Source organism: Dermacentor silvarum, chromosome 8 (assembly GCF_013339745.2).
Source record: "Dermacentor silvarum isolate Dsil-2018 chromosome 8, BIME_Dsil_1.4, whole genome shotgun sequence".
Lineage (NCBI taxonomy): Eukaryota > Metazoa > Arthropoda > Arachnida > Ixodida > Ixodidae > Dermacentor > Dermacentor silvarum.
In genome coordinates this window covers 95,663,737-95,683,720 of record NC_051161.1, presented here as the reverse complement: position 1 = coordinate 95,683,720, position 19,984 = coordinate 95,663,737, and the positions used below count along the sequence as shown (strand labels likewise).

At 49.0% G+C, this 19,984-nt stretch overlaps 1 protein-coding gene and 1 pseudogene across 2 annotated transcripts in view; both read left to right on the top strand.

The window, feature by feature from the left end:
• Nucleotides 1-19,984, top strand: part of LOC125947822 (uncharacterized) — a 100,280-nt gene that overhangs the window by 34,132 nt on the left and 46,164 nt on the right. The gene's annotated exons all lie outside the window — the stretch shown is intronic.
• Nucleotides 14,520-14,698, top strand: LOC119462976 (U2 spliceosomal RNA; annotated as a pseudogene).

The following is a 19,984-nucleotide window of genomic DNA, read 5'->3' as shown; positions in this document are numbered from 1 at the left end:
GACCGACATGACGAGAGACTCGATGACCACGAGAAGGCGCGTGTGAAACGGTGGTGTTGATGAGAAGCGCTTCCCGTGGGCAGCGCGTGCGAAGGGACACATCTGTAGCGCTGCACTGCCGATCCGGGCAGCATTGCATGTGTAGCGTGCGTTGGAAAATGTGGCCCGACTATTACTAACTGAATGAACAAGCGTGGTGTGAGCGCGCACAAACAAACATGAATAGATCACACTGAATGACTGCAGACAACGACCGTCAAAACTCTGGCAGCAAGCAGATACGCCGCAGCGGCGAAGGTACGTGCGGTCTATCGCTTCAACGGAAACTGAGCGGCGAATGCACGGCGCTTAAAGGTCAGAGCCGTGTGGAGATAAGAGACGGTGCGAGCGAGCGACGAGCGCGGTTGTTGGCAGCGTAGGAGTGCGCCCCCCCCCCCCCCCCCCCGCTCCCTCCGGCGCTGGCTTACCGCTTCCTTGCTTGCGCGTGGGAGAGATAAGAGACTGTGCGGACGAGCGACGAGCGCGGTTGTTGGCAGAGAAGTGCCCCCCCCCCCCCCCCTGCTCCCTCCGGCGCTGGCTTTCCGCTTCCTTGCTTGCGCGTGGGAGCTTGAGTGCGGTCGCTCTCCGTGATAGCGCGCGTCCCCGCACGCTTCCGCTGGGGCATACGGCGCGAGGCGAAGATTTTATCTATACGGAACCTCACGGCGACGGCGACGGCGACGGCAGAAATCCGGTTGAAGTGTCCATATAATTGCTATCGCAATAAAAATGTATTGCACAGATGTTCTGCGAGAAAAACTGGACGTCCGCCAGCGTCTGCGTAGCGAACGCGCGCTCGCTAGTAGACGACGCGCTTGACGACAGCAAAATTGAAGACGTCGCGTTGTATAATCCGTGCCTCAGATATAAATGTTTGGCAAAATGGTGTAAAAAGAAATTTGCAGTTGAAGTGAAGCACTACGTTAAGAGCATACTACGCGCAATCAGCCTCGGCGCCCGCAGCGACAGTACGGTGGTTATGCCGTGGAGCGTGTCTCCGCCCCAATCCGGTTAGCTCGCAGCGCACTCACACAATTTTAAATGCGAAGCATTTCTTGGCGAAAATTTGCTACTCTCACAGTTTCTATCTATCTATGTGTCTATCTATCTATCTATCTATCTATCTATCTATCTATCTATCTATTTACTTATCTATCTATCTATATCTGTCTATCTATCCGCCTACATCTTTGAGCTCTCATATTCGTTTCGTTAACTCGGTATGTACAAACATTGGCATACTATGACAAGAGTATATGACAAACTTAAATGATATGTCATGACATGAATGTCATGACATGCGCGTCATGTAGGTGATGAAACAGCCGCCTACATCTTGGTGCTCTCATGGTCATTTCATTAACTTGGTAGGTACCAAATTGGCATAGTATGGCAGGAGCGTATGACAAACATAAGTGATAGGTCATCTGTGTTCTGTAGGTCATGATAATGACCCAGCGAGAAAGAATAACACTCAAAAACAACTGGAATGGGTTCGAACGTGGGCACTAAGTGAAGGAAACGCTACATAATAAAGGTAGAAATCATAGTCATAAGCATGACACAGCAAAAATGACAATGACTCAGTGAAAAAAGCTAACACTCAAAAGCCACTGAAATGGGTTGTTACGTGGGTGCTAAGTAAAGTAAACACTAAAGGATGATGGTAGAAGTCATAGTAATGACCATGAGTGAGCGAAAATGACAATGACTCAGCGAAAAAAGATTAACACTCAAAAACCAGTGGAATGAGTTTGGAAGTGATGGAAAAGGCTAAAGGTTGATGGTCGAAATGATAGCCATGAGGAAGTCTAAGGCTTTCGCCCTAATATCTCTTAGGTGTAGCTAAAGGGACTCCTGAGGACTCATGACGTGAATGTCATGACATGCGTGTCATGTAGGTCATGAAAGAGCCGCCTACGTCTTGGTGCTCTCATGGCCGTTTTGTTAACTTGGTAGGCTCCCCGCACACTGCTTCGCATAACATCGATTCCCACAGGGCGTCAATGAATAAAGATTTAAGTAACAGCTTTTTGTCCCCCCCCCCCAACCCCGTTTCCGGAGCCCCGGGACGCCTCCTATTAGTGCTCACAGTACAGCACAGTTTCGCACCTCACATAACAGTGCTTGACGCTCAATCTCTTTTTCGATCTCGCGCCGGGTTCGGGCCGGTTTTGAGCCGGGCTCAGGCCGGGCTCGGGCCTAAGGTAAAGGGGTGGCGGGGCAGGCAGGGCGGGTAACGTACAATACTTGCGGGCCCGGACCAGGCCCGGGTCTCGCCATAAAACTTTTGGTCGGGCTCGGGCGGGCAGCCCAACGTAAAACCTGGCCTGGGCAGGGCTCGGGCAGGGCTCGGGCTGACAAAATCGGCCCCTGCAGTGTTCTAGAACACATCACTGTCGACAACTTTGCCTGGCTGGGTCTCCTGCGAATTTAAATATTTTCTAGCAGTTTGTCAGGGATGCTGTGGTTCAGGCAATGGCATCCTGGATTCGGTTACAGCCGACAGGATAGCATGACACTAGTACACGAAACTTAATACTGTGCTGCAATGAATTGCACATCTGCAAAAAGTCTGTGCACACCACTCTATCAGGCAGCATAATTATTTTTTCTGTATTTATTGTAAATTTTAACTTACTTTGTGGGTGCCTTTTGTTAAGCATCGCCATATGCTTGCAGAGAATCACACACAACTAATGGCCAGCTCTTCGGCATACCATCCATGTTAAATATTTGCATATTGCATGTTACCAGAACTGAAAGATAAATCAGAATGGGCTGTTATTTTTTTACACACCCTGTATGGTGAGCCTTTCATGCAGTACATCATAGTGAATAAAACATGAGCACAAGCTAAAATGCTGCAAGACATATATTTCACACCTTGTGACAGTCAAACTTCATTACCTAATTAATTAGGAAAGCTGCAGAACGTGTAATTAACAAGAGTGACAAATAGCAGCAAAGGTGGCGACGCATAGATCTTGAAGATGATTGCGGCCACAGCCAGAGCAGGCCATTCTTCATAGGAGAGCACTAGCTGCCCACAGAAGAGGAAAAAAAGCAAGGGAGGAAATGAGAATGTGCATATTGGAACTTCAATCAGCAATATGTGCCACGGAAGTAGTTTGGCTTACATTACAAAAAATTCAGCCGTTCTTTCTCTTAAAGTACGGGGCTGTTAAGGTATGTTTGTGATGATGGTTGAAATGACTAGTATATTTGCTGGCATATAGTTATTAAAATGCAGAGCAGAGTCAGAGAAGTTCCTTAAAATTATTATATGGTGTTTCGTGGCTAAAAATGCACTTATCAATTTGTCAAACAAGTCTTTGGAACCTCTCTGCAAACTAAAATAATTTTAAAACAGTTAACCATTCTCCAGGTAAATGATGTGCTATCTTGTTTAAAAAGTTGAATCACGTTTTATACTAAACCAAAAGCAAGTTTGGCATTTGCACTGTCTAGCTGTCGCTATTTTTATGCTTAAATATGACATAGAACAGGTAAAGCAGGTAGCATACAAACGACTGGTGAAAAAGTATCACAAAACAGTGCTTCGGGGGCTGGGTCAACCACTTTTGTTGATATATTTTCATGTTAGCCTAATTGGCTTAGGGCAACACCTCACACCAGTAACGCATCACCTTCGATGATACGTTATACAAAATTGAAGGTATCTCATGATGCGATGAAACGCGAATATTGCCGCCTGTCTTAGAAGTGTTAACGTGCTCGTTGTGCCAGAAAGTGCAGAGCGATTTGTAGATGTTTCAAATTTATCAGTGCATCTATATATATATAGGCTCAGGTAATCCTTGCATCAACATTGACTTGCAGTTGAGATGCCACTGCACACAAAAAGAACTGTATTTAAGGAACAGACCATGCTGAATAATTAGGAACAGACCATGCAGCCTATTCATAGAACGAAGAAAATAATTAGCTAATTTCTGATAACACCTCTGATTGATATTATTGAAATAAAAAAAACAGCATAGGTAAAACTACAGTTATGACAAATATTTGCAACGCACCTCTGCACACTGCTGGAACCCGCAGAATCATGCCTGTTCTACCTGCACATGTGACAACACAATGTCTATCTCAGACGCATGGCGCCTTCACACATAATTGTGCAATCCCTTCAGAGTAAGGTTAAATAACAATCTGCACAAGCTACCTGCGATGATTCATTCAGCAGGCACCAGCCAAGTGCCGATGGTGGTAGAGCCAAATTGAAGTTACTTCTTCTATGGAAGCCACGGCCCATGTTTTATAATCATAGTAGCAAAGCATACATCTTGCAGCACACACAAAGGTCTGAAATTAGACTCCTTGCTGATACCATACGGTAAATTCCTGTAAAGGAACTAAATCACACAGAAAGCCTTGGGAATACAGAACTCATCACATAGTGCCTAGAACATATTTGCGCAATAAAGAAAGAAGCTGCAACATACTGTTGTAGCAAAATTTTACTCGTGTATGAAATACTGGTAAATGATGACATAACAGAGTTAATTAGCGAGTTCTTACATAGTGCTGATTGCCTACAGTTATTATTTTTTGTAAGGTTTAGGGAAACCAAGCACTAGGAGAAGCAAACTGGTGCTGAGAAACTGGAAATAATTGTGGCAGCTTATTAGGGATCAGTGCAAAGAAATGCCCATTTGCTAAATGCTAGATATTTTACCGCGAGGTGCTTCCTGACCATAACCCATATACAAAGTACTGTGAGGACCAGAGAGGACACAGTACATTGGCTTACACTGATCAGAATAATGAGGTTCCGTCATCCAGCTAGCGCCAAGAGACAATAAGTATGTCCCGCCGCCTATACAGTGAAAATAACATAAGAGAGCATCAAGTCAGTTGAAAGGAAGATTTGCAATTACAAATCAGGTGAACCACAGTCATCCATTAATAAACAACAAGCAGTCGTCATAGCACTCTCAGATGAAGCACCTAATAGGCTACTAGTTTTTCATCTTATTTAGAACAAAGCATAAGTGCAATTTTTAGATCAGCAGCCGACTGCATTTGACATTGCATAAAACAAGTAAGCATTGCAGTAATATTTTTTAGTTTTGCTATAAAGTGAGAACACTACAAGCTGTATAGTCAAACACGCGCGTGCTCACGCACGCAAAGCTGTAACCCATGCAAGGACAAAAGGACACAAAGTAGGGCCAGTACAGTCTGGTTCATGATTAGGACAAGCGTGACATCTTTGAACATGTCCCCTTCGGGTGTTTCGGGCTACGTTATCCACAAATACTATAAAAAAGCAGATTCCTCGTCTAAAAATAACAGTGGCATGGTTAACATCTAAAGGAATTCGGACATTGTTGACGGAAAACTAAGTGCAAAGTATTTCACTTACCGGGAAAGTGCTGTCTGAACATGCGGCGTACAGGGTCGTCTACTCTTGGGGTGAGCACGGCTCAGCGTGGCCGAGCTCCGCGGAGCGCCAATGCTTCCGTCGCGGCCACGCCGCATCGAAGCGAAGCGGCGCAGGCGCACAGGCACTTAGGGGAGATGCTTCGCGTCGTCTGCTACAGCGCTGTAGCGCACCGCTCTTGCCTTGCTGTGGAGTACACTTCACTAAACACAGGCAACCGAGCGCCCGAGGCGACGTCCAGGGAAAGCACGCTTCACTAACTGAAGCATTTTCCCGCTGGTTTTGTCTACAGCTTCTGAACAGCCTGCTTAGTCAATATGCATAAACAGAAACAAGCTTCTCACCGCCTAAACCACTTCCCATTTTTTTAAATGAGGGTAAAACAACAGAGAGGGTATTGTTTGCGCGCTCATTGTTAGGCTGGTGCCATTTTATTTTACTGCCACAGCTGTTGGCGCAGTGCATCCGGAGAACCGGTGCAGTGCATCCGCAGATGACGCGAAGCACCTCCCCTAGGTGCCTATGTGCCTACGCCGCTTCGCTTCGATGCGCGGCCGCGCCGGAAGCACTGGCGCTCCGCGGAGCGTGGCCACGCCGAGCCGTGTTCACCCCAAGAGTGGATGACCCTGTACAAAAGCGGCGAACGCAGATCGCGCCATTGTTGTAGTAAGCCTTCGGCGAAAACACACAACACAGCCGATGTCACAAAGCCCTGATGGAAAACACATGGGAACCAGCGTCGGCACAGCTAAATAAGTCCAGTTGATATCCAATAGTGTATAGAACACCTTAGAAAGGCACAAAACTGGCATAACATAGTACGTACCTACGACCGAGGTATTGGGTGCGCCAGCGACCATTTTTTTTTTCAAATTTCCTGTCGCCCAGTGTTTCCAGCACAGAATGGGATGCGTGACAAATTTAGAGCCTGTCTACTTGACTACCGCTGAAGTGATCGCACCACGGTGGCATGGCACTGTGACCCTGTGCGATCACAGCCACCCTGCTGCGCTGTGACATCGGCGTTTCGCTCCTGCTGATCAGCCCCTGCTGCTCGAGCATGGAATAATGACTTCCAAGCGTCGTGTGCGCGTCCTCGATTGATATCAATAATACAGACTTGATTGTCGAAGTTCGATTTGATTGTTGAAGCCTTACTTAATACTGCACTAAACGATGTCATGAACTGGTGCGACAAATGGGGAATGGTTCTTAATACAGAAAAAACGAAATCCATGCAAATAACAAGAAAGAAAATGCCACTAAAATTTGACTATTCTCTTGAAAACATACCTGTTTCTAATGTTACATGTTATAAGTACTTAGGTGTTATGATTAATTCCCAGCTTAGTTGGACTAACCACAAATGGAATAACTATCGCGCCGCCAAATATCCAAGCTTTCCTGCCAACAACGCCTATTCTCCGTATGACGGTCGACGCGCCTGCGACGCTCCTGTGAACGTCTAGGCGCAAAATATGACGACGCCCCGATCACGTTCTCCTCAGCCATCTCCTGCGCGCTACAATTCACCGACTCGTCGCAGTTTTGCCGACGTCACTAGGGAAAGGTCCCCTAGCCCGCGACGGGGAAACTAGACGCAGTGACCTCCGGGGGTGAGATTGCCAGTACTCGAAGTTCTCCATATCCCCCATTATCGACGTACGACGATGTAAAGACCCCGACGAATGCAACGACGAATACGGCGAAGACGGTGGATGCAACGACGAATACGACGGACTCAACTACGAAAGACGTAACTGACGTCGTCAGCGCCGACCTCATCGTTTGCATTGACGGCCACCAAGTAGCCGCTTTTGTTTACACTGGCTCCCATTTTCAATCACAAGCTTACAGCTCGCCGACAAACTAAGGAAGGCGAAGACGCCATGGCACGGACCCAACATAAGAAGCACCGGAGGTCAGTTGATGACACCTGTCGGGAAATGCACAGCCCGACTCTTAATCGCCTGTTCAACCTTCGTCGCCACCCTCGTCATTCTTTTTGAGTGTTGCAAGGAACTTATATTGGGAATCAATGTCCTGCGTGAGTACGGTGCCGAGATTAACATCCGCGACAGAAGCGTCACGTTTGCCACGAACTCGGATAATGTCATCCATGAGGAGCATCCACAACGTCGCTTACGTATAGCTGCAGACGACGTGATACTTTTGCCGCGGAGTTGCTCTCTCGTACCCGTGCACTGTGGCAGCCTGCAGAATAGGACTGGAGTCGCTGAACACACCAAGACGCTAGCACTGAATTGTGGCATCTCCATTGCCAGAGCACTTATCAATGTAATCAACGGAAGCACCTAACTCTTGCTGACGAATTTTAGTAAGGAGCGTCGACACAACGTGAGAGGCACTGCTGTCGCTTATTTCGACGAACTAATACTGCCACTTAGCGCAGGAGACGACATCTACGATCCCCACAGCTGCGCCTATTGTAAACGTTAGTTCCACGTTAACGGCCGTTGAGCGAGACCGTCTTCTTGAGCTCATCAACCAGTACCAGGGCTGTTTCGCATCTGCGTCAAGAGTTCGTCAAACGCCACTTACCAAACATCGCATAATTACTGATGTCGACGCCCGACCTATTTGACAAAACCCTTATCGCGTGGCCCCAACGGAACTCGAGGCAATCCAAAGACAAGTGAAGACGATGCTGGAAGATGGCGTTATTCGACCATCTAATAGTCCGTGGGCTTCACCTGTAGGTTTAATGAAAAAGAAGGACGGTAGCCTGTGCTTCTGCGTCGACTATCGGAAGCTCAATCAGGTCACAAAGAAGGAAGTTTATCCACTGCCACGTATTGATGATTCCTTGGACAGGTTGCGAAACGCGTGCTACTTTTCCTAAATGGACTTGAAAAGCGGTTATTGGCAGGTCGAAGTGGATGAGCGAGACCATGAGAAAACCGCCTTTGTGACGCCGGACGGACTCCATGAATTTCAGGTCCTTCTCTTTGGTTTGTGTTCAGCGCCAGCAACGTTTCAGCTTCTAATGAACGCTGTGCTTCTCTGGACTCAAATGGCAAACCTGCCTGGTGTACCTGGATGACGTGATTGCCTTTTCCGCAACGTTCGACGAACACTTACGACGGCTGAAAACTGTTTTTGAAGCAATACGATCTGCCGGTCTCACGTTGAAGCCTGAAAAGTGCCATTTTGGTTTTCAAGAGCTGCAGTTCCTTGGTCACGTCGTCAGTAACCAAGGAGTCTGACCTGAACCGGATAAAATTGCTGCAGTCGCTAATTTCCCGACCCCATCAGACAAAAAGGCCATGCGACGCTTTCTGGGACTATGTGCATATTACCGGCGATTTATTGCGAATTTCTCGCGCATCGCGTGGCAGTTAACACTGCTCACCAGAGAAGATATCCCTTTCACTTGTAGCGAAGACCAGCAGCGGACATTTCACGAGCTCCGGCAACGCATGCAAGCACCTCCTGTGCTTGCATACTTCGACGAAGACGCCCCGACGATATTGCATACAGACGCTAGTAATGTCGGTCTAGGGGCGGTGCTCGTACAATCGCAGGACGACAGCGAAGAGGTGATCGCATACGCCAATAGGACACTGTCCCGAGCGGAGGCTTACTCCACCACTGAAAAAGAATGCCTCGCAATGGTATGGGCAGTTCTGAAATTTCGTCCCTATTTGTACGGGCGGTCTTTGACTGTTATTAGCGATCACCATTCGATCTGCTGGCTCATTAATTTGGAACATCCATCCGGCCGGCTCGCACGCTGGAGTCTTCGACTCCCAGAGTTCGACTTTACTGTCGCATACAAGTCAGGAAAACGGCACGCAGACGCCGACTGCCTTTCTCGGCCTCCTGTTGAGACGGCAGCACAAGACGATGACGACACGGTCTTTCTGGGACTCGTGGACACTGCCGATCTTTCACGCCAGCAACGGGATGACGTTGAATTGCTGCCACTGATTGATTACCTGGAAGGACGAACCAACAGCCTGCCGAGGCTATTTTCAAGAGGGCTGGCGTCATATTGCTTGCGCCGCAATGTACTCTACAAGAAGAACTTCTCCCCTAGCGGCAGCAACTATTTACTCTTCGTTCCCTCATTGCTTCGACGTGAACTCTTACACGCCTGCCAGAACGAGTCGACCGCTGGGCACTTGGGCTACACTCGCACATTGGCACGGATTCGGCAGAATTACTACAAGCCGAGACTTGCTGCGGTCGTTGAACATTATGTTCAGACAAGTCTGGATTGCCAGCGCCACAAACCGACTTCCGTCAAGCCAGCCAGCCTTCTACACCCTGTTCAAGTACCTGCCACATCATTTGCACAAGTAGGCGTGGATTTTCTGGGCCCCTTCCCACGTCTACTGCCGGCAATAGGTGGATAATCGTCGCCACGCATTACCTCACTAGATATACCGAGACAGGTGCTCTGCGACGGGGAACAGCAGATGAAGCGGCGCAATTTTTTCTTGAATCCATCGTTTTAAGAGATGGCGCTCCCGTAGTAGTCATCACGGACAGAGGTACTGCGTTCATGGCCAAGTTTTTGGACATCGTTCTCCCTTTAAGTGGTACCGCCCACCGGAAGACCACGGCCTATCACCCTCAAACCAACGGGCTAACGGAACGACTCAACAGGACACTGGCTGACATGATAAGTATGTACGTCGATGTAGAGCACAAGAACTGGGACGAGGTTTTACCCTATGTCACCTTCGCGTACAATACGGCTCGTCAAGAGACCACTCGCAAAACACCCTTCAGCCTCATGTACGGCCGTGAGGTGACGACAACATTAGACGCAATGCTCCATCATGAATTTGATGACAACGAGACGGGTGCTGAAGAGATTACACACCGAGCAGAAGGAGCTAGGCAGCTTGCGCGTTGGCGAATCCACGAACAACAGGACTGTGACGCCAGACGCTGCAATCTTCGGCACGGACCCGTAACATGCAACATCGGTGACAAAGTGTGGGTCTGGACACCTATTCGTCGGCATGTGCTCTCTGAAAAGCTTCTGCGCAGATACTTCGGGCCCTACATAGTTCTTCGACGCATCAGTTACGTCACCTACGAAGTCGTTGCGGACGGCTCTCACTCTTCGAAGCGCCGATGGCATTTACCCGAGGTCGTTCACGTGCTTCGTATGAAGCCGTGCTATGAAGACTGACACGACTGCGCAGTTTTTTATTTCTTTATCGCAGTTTGCCAAGCCTCTGTCATCGGGACGATTATTTTTTTTTCTACGGGGGGAGCCAATGGAAGAACTATATTGCCGCGGGTATCTGCCAGTGGGGACGAGGTTGAAGTAGCGCGGGCTTTTAGGTTAAGCGTAGGGACTAAGAAGACGTTGTTGGTTTTGTTGACCATTGATAAGTTGTCCTTGTTGGTGCGGCTCCGCGTCCTCGTCGATCCCACGTCGTTACAATATATATTGTGAGCGTATTTTGGGCATATCGTCGTCGTCCTCGGTACATACGACTCATCATCTCGTGTGAGCAGTATTTGTGCATATTGTCGTGGTCATTTGTACATGCGACTCATGATCATCTTTTGGCTCGTGCGGTGCTTCGTCTTTGCCTCGGGTGGCTGCTCGGAAATGAAGGCATCACATCGGTCTACGTCTCACAATATATATATATATATATATATATATATATATATATATATATATATATACGAATGGTCCTGCCTTCATCAGAATGATTACTCTCATGGAGGAAGGACCACCTGCCGAAACGTTAGTACAGTTGTCTTTCGTACGTTTGCCTCTCGATCCAGCTTTCTGGTGCTCCATACGTGCTACATAAAAGTGTTTTTCCGGGCGTCAATGAAGCCCTCGAATACACGTAAAATTGTCGCGCGACTAGCCACTCGAGGCACTTTGCGTGTATTCGCGGGCTTCTTTCACGTGCAGAGAAAACACACTCATGTAGCACGCATTGAGTAAAACAAAGCTGTATCGGGAGCTTTCATGGTTCTCTACAATATTATCATTGACACTTTTCGATTACTTATAATATTTTAGAAGTACATTATTACTTAAGACAAATTACGTAAGTAGGCGGAATGCAACAAATAATCTGAGTATCTCCAAGCGACGGCAAACATCACCTTGGTTCTGTGCAGCAACGTGGCAGTTGCACATTTTGAAATCTTGGTGCATGTTAGTTGGGACATCCTATATATATATATATATATATATATATATATATATATATATATATATATATATATATACTGGTCGTTGGCGCCAGTATACTGGCGAAATACTGGTCGTTGAAGGGTGGGGCCATGGGAATGGATGCCGAATCAGGTCGGGAGACAGAGCAGGCGGTAGGGATGCCAAGGTTTGCAATTTCTTGCCGCACAACTGCTTGTATGACGGAAATAGTAGGGGCCGCTGGGTCAAAGGTACCGTCGAGGGGTCGTGGATGAAGGGGGCCGGACTCGCCGCTTTAATCTCACGGCGAACGATACGAGTGACGTTCTCTTGAAAAGGTCGTGTGGCAGGAAGAGCGGAGCAAGAGGACGTGGCAGGGGTGTTTGGGAGCCGGGAAAACTGTGGGACGACGCGGCGGCTTTTGGCTACCTCGAAGCGGCGGCATTCTTTGACGATGGCGTCGACAGTAGAGACGTCGTTATGGATGAGCAAATTGAAGGCGTCGTCCGCGATGCCTTTTAGGATATGGCCCACCTTGTCAACTTCGGTCATGTGCTCGTCGGCTTTCCGGCAAAGCGCAAGCACTTCCTGTATGTAGGCGACATACGATTCTGTCGACGACTGGACACGGGTAGCAAGCTCCTTACGCGCAGCCTGTTGGCGACCTGACGGGTTGCCAAAGAGGTCGCGAAGCCTCTCTTTGAAAGTGTCCCAGCTGGATATCTCAACCTCATGGGTGCGAAACCAGACAAGCGGTGTCCCGTCCAGATAATATACCACATTGGCAAGCATGATGGTAGGGTCCCAGAGGTGGCTTCGGCTAACACGCTCATACATGCTGAGCCAGTCGTCGACGTCAACGCCCATTTTGGGCGGAGAATGTCCCAGGATCACGGATACTAGGAACCGTAACGTACGTTGTGGTAGGCGCCGCAGGTGTAGGTGACGACGGGGTGGTTCCATCGGAAGCCATGGCTGAGAAGACGACGGTGCGGCCGCTTCGGAGCTCCGTGGCGAGGACGGGGAACGTTCCACCTCCACCACGATGTTACGCGAAGAACGAGTCAGTAAGACGGGCAACTATTTCCAGGTTGTATTTACAACAGCGGTTGCAGCGCTGACCGGTTAGGTTCACAGCGCGAGCCCAGCTCGTTCTTCCTCTTCTTTTCTCGAGTGATGGCGCCCGCGCGCCTCGGTCAAACAATCAAATACCACACGCGTGTAGCAATATATATATATATATATATATATATATATATATATATATATATATATATATATATATACCAGCAACGTGGCAGTTGCACATTTTTAAATCTTGGGGCATGTTAGTTGGGACATCCTATATATATGTATTAATATATATACACCTGTACGAGCAGAAGGGAAGCCGAGGGGCTCTAATCTTGTTTTTAAGGCCCATACAACAGACAACAGGCAATGAAGGAATGGAAAGCATCAATAAAATCCGCTGCTGTGGTTGAAAGTGAAATCTAGAAAGGAACAACTAAAGTGCAACAAATTTGTACGAAACGATAAATTGAAGCCGGTTGGATCCGAATCTACAACCTCCGGCTTACGCCAGCCTTCCACTAGCAATTGTGCTACGCGACAGCTTTCAATTTATATATATGAAGTGAAGCACCGGATCAAAGGATTTCAACAGTAGAGGAGGCAGACAAGACAACGCACGTAAGGAAGAAAAATGCAGTTTCTCCCGAAAGGCGAAGCGTTGATTGCGATAGGAAATTACTTAACATCTATAAGAAGTAACGTTAGCACTTTTATCGGCCGGTTAAATTACAGTAAACATTCGCTTAGTAAATAAATTACTGAGCATGCTGTCGAAAGAACGTTTCATGCTTCCTATCGCTTTAACGCGTCTCCGAAGCTTGAGAATACACGACATTCTACACTAGGCGCGCGAGAACCCAGTACAGAGGAAACCACACGAGATCTCTGCTCCCTAGCCAATGTACCCTGCCGTCAGTTAACTCCAAGACAGGGTGCGCACGGCTGAGCTCAAACGCACCACGCGCAGCGGTGGCTTAGCTGATGCCACTCACCGGTCTCCTCCTCCCCCCCTCTTAGAGTGCTCAACCAGTGCCCTTATCTCGGACTTCATCGTTGCATGGAACATGCGATTCGAGCATTCCGCATAGAATCTGCCGTAAAAGGGCAGTCAGTAAGAATTCATCAGACTCTGACGAATACTAAACTTGGACCGAAAGCGCTAACGATATTATGGACAAAAAAATTTAAATAGAAGGAAACGCAAACACACTGTGACGGCTGGGGAATGACACCCTTTGAGATTGTGAAGTGTGCCGTATTAGGACCTCCCTGCATGAGTAAATGCGATTCAACATGACCGTTGGTTTCGTCACAACTCTCACCGGTCCCACGTTTGTTTCGTAGGTTTACTTTTCCTTTACTTTATTGTCGCTGAAAAAGCCAAGTAGTGTAGTGAAGCCCCCTTTGCCTAGAGATGAAAAAAAATGTGTCATTTCACTCTGTGATGGTGGATGACCAGCGAAGATGTGTGCGTGGTGATTGACCGTTTCTCCGGTAAAACGCTCCAAGTTTACGGAATTGGGGCCACATGGACGGTTATCATTTCTCCCCGCCTCGTTGTCCTGGCGGGCAGCACGCTTACGCTGGGCGTCCGCGGCCCGCTCATCGTCGGTGGTCTCCTCCCGCCGCTACCGCGCCCGTTCCCTTCTCTGTTCACACCTTTGTTCTTGGTAGGCAAGCTGTTCTTCAGACCGTACAAGCGACCTACCCATTTCCCAGTCAGAGCAGAACTAAAGAAATCAGCCTACGTAGACCATGACTTAAGGAGATAGAATACTCTCAGATTGGTAGGCCCCGTATGCGTGGGATGGCGTACACGTGTATGATGCGAACGTAGACATGGCCAACGCGGGTTAGAGTGTAGCATCTGTTCTTATCAGCTTAATACCTGATACGACTTATATTTGGACCCAAGATATTGAACTCATTTTTGCAAGTTGGCGGAGTGCTTGAAGCCTGCTTTACCTCCGCCGCGGGTCGGCCAGGATTGCACTGTATTCGGGATCGAACCACGTTTAACAGCGAAGCTGTTATGGGTTCAGTCTGCGATGGCCGTGTCCGCGTGTACAAAAAAATGTCGCGGTTTCACCCGGAAGGCGAAGCACCAATTGCGATAGCAAATTATACTCGCGGACAACTTTCTGTGGCAATGAAGGGAAAGCTACGGGCGTGCGGATGCTGCACATGTCTTACCGCGCCAAGTAGTCCGGCAGCGTTTGACAGTGCTTTTGGTTGCTCGGAACGGACGCTGAATTGACGCAGCTTTCACGTGCGACGGTTTCGCGTTTGCCCAGACGCGGAAGGGAAAAGCCGCAAAATAAGTAAACTTATACGCTCAGTGGTGTGTTCTGTCTTATTTACCTGTTGCTAATAAGCTGTTTATGTTTTCTCTTCCCCAGCCTAAACCAACGTGGTTTAAAACGAGGGACTCTTTTCAGAAGCGCTCTCGCTTGTGCGCGCTTTGCCTCTGTAGCTTTCCCTTCATTGCCACAGAAAGTTGTCCGCGAGTATAGTAGAGAGCTATGCGGAGTAAGGATAGTAGTTTTATCAGCTGTGTAAACTTGGACAAGCAGCAGCACCAGCGACCCGCAGAACTGTTGTCGACGCCGTCGGCGTTTTCCCCGCGTTCGCACCGAAAGCGCGCGGCGTTTTTATATAAATACGTATTTGGTGCCGCAGCTAAACGTCGCCTCCCCTCCCTCCCTCCCATCCCCCCACAACCTTTCGCGCGACGGAAAGAGTTGCGTTTGCTCTCTATATATGAAAAGGAGGAAAGAGACGCATAATTCTGCAGCCCTTCAGGGTGGTGGTGGTGGTGAATTTTTATTGCGATAGCAATTATATGGACACTCAAAAGCAGATTTCTGCCGTCGGCGTCGCCGTCGCCGTCGCCGTGAGGTTCCGTATGACGTCAATGGAGATGAAATCGTGGCCGCGCGCCGCCGAACGCTGTATGTGCGAGTGAAAGGGCGCGAGGGACGCGCTCTTTCACGGGGAGTGAACGCACGGCGGAGAACAAACGCGCGTTCTGCGCCGTGCTTCCTTAAGGGCTGCAGAAGTAGGCGTCTCTTTCCTCCTTTACAATCACCATATATGTAGAGCAAACGCGCCTTCTTCAGACGCGCGAGAGGCCGTGGGGGAGGGGGAAGGAAGGGACGCGACGTTTAGCTGCGGCACCAAGTGCCTATTTATATGAGAGGCTCCAGCAACAGTCACCAACGCCGCACGCATTTTGAGCTAACGCGGGCAAAACGCCGATGGCGTCGACAACAGTTCTGCGTGTTGTTGCTACCAAAGCCGCTCACCTTACTTCGTATGACATTGCTGTGTTGCTATCGCATTCATTGCTTCGCCCTTAGGGCGAAACTGTGACATTTTTTATTTCAGCCCTTCAGGGAGCACGGCGCAGAACGCGCGTTTGCTCTCCGACGTGCGTTCGCTCCCCGTGAAAGCGCGCGTCCCTCGCGCCGTTCATTCGCACATGCAGCGTCCGGAGCACGGCGACGATTTCATAGCCGTTGACATCATACGGAACCTCACGGCAACGGCGACGGTGACGCCGATGGCAGAAATCTGCTTTGGAGTGTCCATATAATTGCTATTGCAATAAAATATCTAATTGGTCGTATGTCGTATGTGCGAGTGAAAGCGCGAGAGGCACGCGCGCTCTCGCGGGGAGCGAACGCACGGCGGAGAGCGAACGATAAACTGGCGAGAGCGAATGATTGAAGCTGTCTCCAGGTCACTTGTTCGAATTTGGTCAGCGACTTATGAGGAGCTGGATATTGGAGGCCGACAACAGTTCTGTGCGTTGCTGGTGCTGCTCCCCTCCCTCCTTCCCGTCCCCCCACGGCATGGGGGGACGGGAAGGAGGGAGGGGAGCAGCACTAAAGCCCCTATATAAAAAAGTAGCGTCACGCTTTGAAGAATGCCGCCGCCTCCTCGCACACCCTGTCCGAGGCCGACGCCGCGTTGGTATTGGCCTAATGGCATCACGTGGACCGCCGAGCCGCCGGACGCTGGCTGCGTTTGTTTACGATCACGCTCCGTCGCCATTTTCGCTTGATAAGCGTCTACCGACTGGCGAGGAGCGCACGTTGGTACCGTTGCTCTTCCTTGTTGTTTAAGTTTGAGAATGCGTTAAACTAAGTTTTGTGGGAAGTGCGACGTCGCTTCAAGGCATTTTCCATAACCATGGCTTGCTGCGCCTTTGGATGCCAAAATACTTCTAGCAAAGGCAAGCGACTCTTCTCGATACCGTCCGGTAAGCGCGACGGGTTAAGAAGAAAGACGTGGATTCATCGAATTGGCAGGAAGAACTTCAGACCAACACCCTCCACACGACTATGCGAGGCAAGTTGCGAGTACGTGTACTTTGGTGTATTTGGACGTGTATTCGGCGCGCTTAATCGTTTTGTACGCCTACAGGCTTGCATTCGCGGGCACGCGAGGCTGCGTGCGAGAACGTCATTCCGAAACTTGATTCCGGAACTTTTTTTTTAAAGATTCTGCGCAGTCCTTTTGATAAAATTAAAGGGTCGAGTGTAAAAAGTCATCTTAGGAAAGCAACTCTTTATCGTTTGTGGTTACTTAATAGCCCTCTTTACAGCGAACAGCTTTGTTTGCCTCTTTCGTTCGTGTTTGTCGTTGGCGGTAGCGCGGTTGATAAGCGATACAAAGGCATCGATGAAAAACGTGCGTACTCTACCAAAATCGAGTTACAGGGTGCGTTCGTCGCCAAATGACAGCATCAAAGGTCTTTGAGACGTACATACATGCTAATTCGCGTGAGCTTTAAAGTGAGTGAATTTTAAGAAGCGGCGATGGAGCACTCGCAAAGAAAACGTGCGGTCACCCGCTCGCAACCGTTCCCAAAGCATGTACCTTAATGCAACTCTGTTCGCGACAAGTACGTCACTTCGTGAAAGGACGAGCTAACGTATCAAGTCACAAACCTGAAAAAAATAATTTACCGAAAGTAAGCTCACTATGCTCTAGTTTGAGACTAAGTGAAGCGCTGTTACCGCCTTCCCGCTTCGTGAGCGAATGCTAAAAAAGTGATTTCATTTTCTATGTACGCAGAGTCCCGACTGGATGACCGGCCGCGCAAAATTCTGTCGAGTATGAGGCACTAGAAACAATAGGACCAGCGCCCACCCCGAGCCTTGGCGCGTGCTTATAAGATTGGCAAGCACGCATGTAGGCAGCTTTGTAGCTTGTAATGCCCCATCGAACCTTCAGAGCAGCGATTGTTTGTGTCCTCTATCAGCCTTTTTACGTCATCTGATACGCGTCGCGAATTCACATGGCATGGACGGTGCGGATTATTTAGATTACCGAGGGCTTGCTGGAGGCCAAGATGTTGACATTCGATCACAAACTTATTATTTACACCAATTCGCAACAAGATCTTGCGACACGCGCTTGACAAATGTTACGTACCTAATTGTAGCGCACGCGATACATTCGGAGTCGTCATGGTACGGCGTTGGCGCTCGTTTAGGTACTTAAAAGAAGTTTTCAAAACAGGAATAAACGAAAACCTGCCGTCACTGAATTTATATAACCCTCCTTACAGAAATTCTATGCTGTACACGAAGTTACTCGAAGCTAGAAAGCAAACGCAAACGCTCAAACGCACCGCCTTGCTAAGCGCGCATTCACTCTGCGAAAGGTCGTCTGCTACGCTCGAGCGGTGTAGGCGGCGCCACGGTCGAGGAGCGAGCGCGAGAGAGAGGAGAATCGAGGAGGAGGGACGGTGGAGGAGGAGAGTGTCGCTACTTTTTTATATAGGGGCTTTAAGCAGCACCAGCAACGCACAGAACTGTTGTCGGCCTCCAATATCCAGCTCCTCATAAGTCGCTGACCAAATTCGAACAAGTGACCTGAAGGCAGCTTCAATCCCGCACAGCTCCCTTAGCTCTCATACACCCAGGCCTCTATTCAAGGGAATGCACCCTATGCGATGTCCCCAGAGCAAACTTTCATCATATTCTATGCATTTCCTCTGAGCTCCAACCGCCATCCGATTGGCAATTTAACAGACCTAGAGAGATGGGAGATGGTAGTGTCCAGCTCCGATCCGGCTGCGCAAATGCGGCTGGTGGGCTGGGCTTTGAGAGTGGCCGAGGGTCACAAGCTCACGGCCACCCTACGAGATCTAGAGCCGACCCATTCGTAGGTTGTATATAAGGCTCTAATAATAAATAAATGTTTTCCACCACTACCACGGCGGCGGCATTTTGCCCGCGTTCGCACCGAACGCACACGGCGTTGGTGACGTGTTTATGAAGAACGTGCCAACCTTTGCCGTACACACTATGGCGGTGTACCATAGCGACCATAAGGTCACGGTCCCTGTGGACACTAAATAAATCAAAACCACCGGATCATATATATTTCTCATTCTTTAATAGTTCAAATAGCCAATTAGACTATCACGTCTCAATAGTCAGAATTGGAAATACATAATTCCCACCATAGTACAGCTTCGCTGGTCTTCCGTGTCCACCCCAGTGGAAGGGCTGACAGATTTTTGGTCTATGAACATCGATCCGCTAGAAACTAACCATATACAGCTTCGCTGCAATAAAGAAAATTTGGAGGACGCTTAAGCTTCGCTTTTAAGAGTGGAACGCGATAGCGTTATCGGGCCCTGTTCGCGTTGCATTTTATTGCGAAAGCAATTATATGGACACTCCAAGCGGATTTCTGCGGTCGTCCTCGTAGCCGTCGCCGTGAGGTTCCGTATGAACTCCAACGGCGATTAAATCGTCACCACTCGTCATATGCTGGTGAAAGTGTGCGAGGGACGCGCGCTATCACGGGGAGCGAACGCATGGCGGAGAGCGAACACGACGTCTTGCGTCGCACGAAAGGCCATGGGGGGATGGAAGGGAGGGAGGGGATGTGACGTTTAGCTGTGGCACCAAATGCGTATTTATATACAAACGTTGCGAGGCGAGAAGGTGGTAAAGACTTCCGACGCTGCTCGACGAGTGCCGCGTTCTGATCTCGTCGAAAACCTCCGAGCCACCTCCGAGCCACCGCCAAAGAGGCATCGGCAACAGTCACAAACGCCGTGCGCGTTCGGTGCTTAGGCGGGCAAAACGCTGATGGCGTTGACAACAGTTCTGCGCGTTGTTGGTGCTGCTACATGTCCAAGTTTACACAACTGATAGAACTACTATCCTTACTCCGTATAGCTCTCTACTAATTTGCTATCGCAATTCGCCGCTCGGGTGAAACTGCAACATTTTTCATTCCCCGCAGCGCGCCGCGTTCGCTCTCATCTTACGCTGTGT